Source organism: Rutidosis leptorrhynchoides, chromosome 4 (genome assembly GCF_046630445.1).
Source record: "Rutidosis leptorrhynchoides isolate AG116_Rl617_1_P2 chromosome 4, CSIRO_AGI_Rlap_v1, whole genome shotgun sequence".
In the NCBI taxonomy this organism is placed as follows: Eukaryota; Viridiplantae; Streptophyta; class Magnoliopsida; order Asterales; family Asteraceae; genus Rutidosis; species Rutidosis leptorrhynchoides.
In genome coordinates, this window is record NC_092336.1 from 332,983,612 (window position 1) to 332,990,298 (window position 6,687).

Here is a 6,687-nt window from a genome sequence, read left to right on the forward strand (position 1 = left end):
CGGGTGATCCGCGGCTTGGAATTCGATGACCTGAACATGAATGTTTATCCAATCATCAATATTAAATCACTAGTACACCCTAGAGCCTTCAAAAATGGTCACAAAGTCGGACCCCAACTGTTCATATTCGTTTTTACATTTTAATCTCATTAAAACACTAAATCAAGCATAACTTTTGATCCGAAACTCAAAACAAAATGAATCCAAAGCCTAAAATTATTGTATTGATGAGAGGAACTCATCTAAAAACTTTATTTTATCAAAAACCACTGTTAAGTTTACTTATTTTAACAGAATAGATGTTGTCCGCTTTTGATCAAACCGAAAACATACAAAATCGAGCAGTTCTAAGCATCAAATCAATAATACAACAACATACAAGTACTATAACATCAAAATAAGATCATAATCAGTAAAAACAAATGAAATTAAAATATCTATGGTTTATGTTCATACCCAAATCGAGAAACGAGAACAAGAGATGTATAGAGCGCGATAAGGAGAATCTGATTATGTAAATGCTCTTGCAAAATGATGATCAATTGATCCTTAATTGTTCTTGGCCAATTTAGAGCTGTAGAAAGGCTAGGGCTTTCGTTCTAAATGAAGGGGAGAGGAAGAGAGAATATGTTGCTAGGGTTTGGAAATGATAAGTTCAAAATGAGGAGCGAAAATGAGTGTATGTGCAAAAAAATAAACAAGGAATGGGTCTTGGGGAGTGGGTGGCCGATTTCAATGGTGGGTGGGCTCCCACTTGGCCTAATTTGTTAAATAATAAATATCTTGTGGACTGAAAGCTCGAAAGAAACCCGATTCGCGAAAACACCGCTACGCGATTAAATATTCAGAGAGATAACGCACACGCGACACATAAAATGTATAAACACTATATATATACTCATATGACATAAAAATATCATATTTAAATAATTAGGATTCAAAAATCTCAAAAGTCTGACCGTTGGTTTGAAAACCGAAAAGATTGGTCGGATAGAAATCCGCGACACGTAGAAACGTACAATTTTAAATACGAATACAAATATTCATATAACACGTAATAAATAATATATTATTACTAAAATAATAATATAGGTTATAGAAATGATGTGGCACGAATAACAATTAACAGACGTTAAATAATAAACGGTAAAAGATAACGGAAAAAGTACGGTCGTAACAGTACCTTCCCGTTACAGAAATTTCGTCCCAAAATTTAAGCGTGTGCAGGGGTTGACTCGACATCTGGGAACAAATGCGGGTACTTCTACCTCATCTGATCTTCACATTCCCAAGTGAACTTGGGTCCGCGTCTGACATTCCATCTAACTCGAACGATAGGAATCTTACTTTGCTTGAGTGTCTTAACCTCTTGATCTATAATTTCAACAGGTTCCTTAATAAAATGAAGTTGTTTATCAATATAAAGTTCATCAAGAGGAATGGTTTTATCGGCCTCAGCCAAACACTTCTTCAAATTCGATACACGAAAAAACGCCAACAACGGCACTAAGCTCTTGTGGCAGTTTCAAACGATAAGCTACGGGTCCAATTCTTTCGGTAATCTCAAAAGGTCCTAGGCTAGAGCAAATTTTGTACCAAATCTTAACGATATTAAATGCCCAAACAATATAATTAAACTTAACGATTAAACTTTAATCAATAATTGTTAAGAGTTAAGAATTATAAAACATAATAATTAACTTTGTGTAATAAACGACAAGTTAATAAAAGATAAAAATAATGAGCTAATAAACTTTCGTGAACAAAATATAATACTCTAAAACTTGTAGCCTTTAAAGAATTAAATTAGAACCTTTAATGAGCCATTTAAGCTAATCTAAAGTACAAGGACTAAAACGAAAAATCTCCAAACTCTTACTTGCTAAACCCTAGCCGAAAAAAATGAAATGCCCAAATACCCCTCCCAAAATTGGCCCACTTAGCCTCCTCCACCTCCTCATTTAACCTAACTTGTTCCCTAAGCAAAACTTAACCTAAACCTAATTCTGGATCATTCCATATGCACCGATAAATAGGGACCTAGGCTAGAGCAAATTTTGTACCAAATCATTCTAATATCCTCTCTCAAAAAACACTCTCAAATCTCTCTCTCCCTCTCCTATTTTTGGCCAAGAAAAACCAAAACCCACCACCATCATCTTCAAGGTCTTCAAGTGATCTTCAAGTAATCTTCAAAGGATCTTCATCGCGTTCTTCGTGTTCATCATGATCTTCAAGTGTGTTCTTCGATATACAAGTGTTTTGATATTCATCTTCAAGTCATCTTCATCTTTTCTTGTTAATCTTCATCGTCGTTCATCAAGGTAAAAACCCTAGATCCAAAACTCTTAAATCTTACTTTCAATTCATGTTTATATTCATAATCGTATTCATGCATGATCTTAACATTTATATGGTTCATGTAAAAAAAAAAATATAAACATATACATACATATACACCTACGGTTTAAAAAAAAAGATTTTTATTTGATCTTTAAACCCTAGAAGATTTGATCAAGATTTGTTAATGGTTTAAAAATGGAAACAAGATATACATACCACATATACATATATTTACTATAAAAAATATATATATATATATATATACATATATACATGCCTATATATATATATAAAAATAAAAAATAAAAACTATATATGTATACATATACACGATATATATATATATATATATATATATATATATATATATATATATATGTATATATATATATATATATATATATATATATATATATATATATGTATATATATATATATATATATATATATATATATATATATATATATATTATACCTAACACTAATTTATTAAACCTTAATTTACTAAACCCTAATCATTAGTACTACTTTAATTAATTAATCCTAATTAATTAATACTACTACTTACTCCTTAAACCCTAATCATTTATTTATTATTAAACCCTAATACTACTATTTCTACTATATAATACTAATGCTTATATACTTATACTACTACTAACACTTATAATATACTACTTATATTATAATACATATAATTACCATAGTCATTCACGATAGCGTGAAATTACTTGAACGTCTACGCTGCTTAAGGCCTAGGGTGATCCTTGGTACCACTATGGGACGCTTGTGGATTTCGAATGCCAAATTTAGATTTTGGTCTAGAAATCATGGGCCAACCGGTAACAATTGGTCATTCTAGTGACTCGGTGGTGGCATAGATGTTTGGGTATGGTGCACAATATCAACCCAACTATAGTAATCGAACACTTAGTTACTTTCACACTTAATAAGTGGTAGATTTATTATGGACAACTCACTAGTGTTCAACACTAACTTACTATAAATGGAAACTTTCTAAACGTGGAAACTATCTAAACATGGAAACTTACTAAAAGAGGAAGCTTACTAAAAGTGGAAAACTTTCTAGACATGGCAACCTTCTAAATATGGAAACTTTCTAAAAATGGAAACTTACTAAGAATAGAAACTTAGCAAAACGAACTATACTTAAGTACATACATACTTAAACTTATCTTTAACTCGGGCAAAACATCTAAACTATTCTTAATGTAATTAGGTTGACATTCGGCTCACGATCATCCAACTCACTTATCTTTCTCTTCCATGGAATAATGAACTCTTCTCCTATTAAGGTGAACTCATAGCCCCACTCTTTATTGCATGCAACTTATTTAACTTTTTGGGGTGAGACACATGCTACTTTTACTATTTACAATTTAGACACAAGTACCAACTGTTAAACTATGCTATACCCGGCTATGTCCGACTAAGTCCCTACAGTGATATTTTTAATTGCTCGTGAAATGCATTCTTAATTATTGGGGGTAGGCCTGATAACGCCATTTTCATACATATATTTTGGGTGTTATCTTGTTCCATTTGCTAGTATTTTGAAGACTTTGATTAAGATATCGAGTTATTTGAGTTTAAAATGAAGAAAGTGTCAAGATATGGTTCGTTGGCTCATTATTGTTGATTTTATTGAAGATATAGCCAAAACGAAGTTAGAGTTGAAGATAAACGTGCCTCGGGTGAAAAAATCAGTTTCCATCGCTTCAGGATGAGGTTTATCGATTTTTGGTCATCATGATACGTGATGAAGTGCATCAGAACACGACATGGAAAAAAGGGCATTCTAACCATTCTGTCACGTTTCAATGGTCTTTGTCGCGACCTGGTCATCGCGTATCGCGATGTTATTATCGCGGATCGCGATGGGATGTCGCGGATCGCGACGTGGGTCGGTTTCAGCTGTTTTCCCAGCTTCTATAAATAGACGAATTTTACCCCAATTTAGGGTATGCAGTTTTTATTCCGAAATTTAGCCTACAGCAACATTAGTTACGAATTTCTTTGTCTTTCTTCATTATTTTACAAGGGTTTAAGCTACAATATCATTCTTGGTTAGTTTTGATCATAAATTTACTTTGTTTGCTTTTAATTTTAATTAAGACAATGCTCATGCTTAATTGTTCTTCTTATTTATTTGTTCTTTGCTTTACCATGAGTAGCTAATTATTTAGTATTCGCTTAGATGCATGAACCTAGGTGATGGATTGCGATCTTTTGGTTGACAACAATTAATTAAAATTACACAAGTTTATGTCTAGCTAAGATCCACCGTTATTAAAGCTTATTGATTGTTAGATCACGGAAGTTATTGATTAACTAACGATAGTTAAATTGATTAATAGCTTTTACTAGATTATTGAACGTGAATAATTTAGGAATACGTGAGATTTTATGAGGGACACCGATAATAAAATTAATCGTATAGTGGTTAAGCTTGAAATTAGTTGCAATAATTGTGAGGTTGTAAGGGACACCAAACCAACCTAAGTTAGATTATAATCTTGAGTAATACCATTGTGAATTGGTTAGTAACTATAGGTTAACGACAGTTATACTTAGGTTGCTAGTCTTAAACTGTAGGAATCGACAGATAAATACAGTGTCACATCATTGTAATTGTTTAATTAACGGGTTTAAACGAGCAATCCTAGCCTAGGGAATTGTAGCTAAGTGGATACCTTTGTTTCTTATTGAGTTAAGTTTAATTTACTTTCACGTTTAATCAGTTTTACAACAAAACTCCCCTTTTTAAATCTTAGAATAATTAATAGTTCAAGTTTTCAATTACCTGCTCTCTGTGGAACGAATTGGTTAAATACTTGTTTAATTACTACACGAACTGGTTATAGTTGCCTGTATTGTGTGATAATCGATATGTATTTAGCTAATAATTTAGAGTACGAAATTACACATCAACTTTTTGGCGCCGCTGCCGGGGAGCGGTGTAATTATTGGAAATTTGGTTAAGCTTTTGATTATTCGATCCTTTTGTGAGAAGTAATTCTTGCAAAAGTTATTTTTCTGTTTTATTATTTTTGTTTGGATTTACGCGCGGTTTGTTGTGGTGTGATCGCAGGTTAGGTACCAATAACTCTGGAACCGTCTAGAGTTTACTACACAAGCAGCAAAGCTAAAAAAGAACAGGAAATCGCCGAGGATTTCGCTGAGTTACCTTTTTATATTCCGGATTTTGAGTATATTAAGGAAGAAGTTAACATGGGTGAAGGAGCAGCAGGACAGACTATGGAAGCATTGATGAAAGCCACAAGGGCTGGCAACGGACACGCTATCAGGCAACTACTAGTCACTACAGATTTTGAAGTCAAGGGACAGATTCTTAATATGATAACTCACCAATGCCAATTCAGAGGTACACCGAAGGAGGATGCATTCGAGCATCTCCGTTCCTTCAAAAGCATTTGCAACTTGTTCAAGATTACAAATATCGCAGACACGGTTATCTATTTGAGGATTTTTCCTTGGTCTTTGAAAGATGATGCCAAGGATTGGTTAGACTCATTGCCTGAAGGTGAAATTAATAGTTGGACTACAATGGAAGATAAATTTTTGCAACGTTTCTTTCCAGCTGCAAAGGCCGCTCAACTTCAGAGCGACATTAATCACTTTGTTCAGAAGCCACATGAGACACTTTATGATGCTTGGACACGGTTTGGAAAAATGTTACGAAATTGTCCTCAACACGGGTTGAACAACTTCAATAAGGTCCAAATTTTCTACAAGGGGGTTAATGTGCCGACGAGGAAAGAACTTGATATTGCTGCAGGTGGTTCTTTGATGAAAAAGACTCCAGATGACGCTTATGAAATCATCTCATATACTGCCACGCATTCGTATAATTGGCATCAAGAATTAGATCTTTCTCGCTCTTCTTATGTTGCTAGTACCGAAACTAGCGACGAGCTCGCTGCAGTTAAGGCTCAACTTGCGACTTTCAAAGACAGATGGAGTCAATGACTAAAGAGATGCATGCTATGAAAGTGGGTTGTGAATTATGCCAAGGACCACATCTTACCAAAGATTGTGATCAAGCATCAATGGAGGAACAAGCTAATTATCTGGGTTATGTTAAGAAGGGTGATTTTGCCCTTAGTGAATTTCCGGGTGGGAGACAGTTTTTCAATCAGGCGAATAACATGGGCGGTAACAATTATCGGAGTCGTAATCCGGTTTATCAGGGTAATCAGAAGGTATATCCGTACAGGCCGCCTGGGTTTAATAGCAGAAATCAGCAAGCACCACCTAGGAATTTCCAGCAGCCTATGCCACCAGTTTAGCAGCCAGAGAATA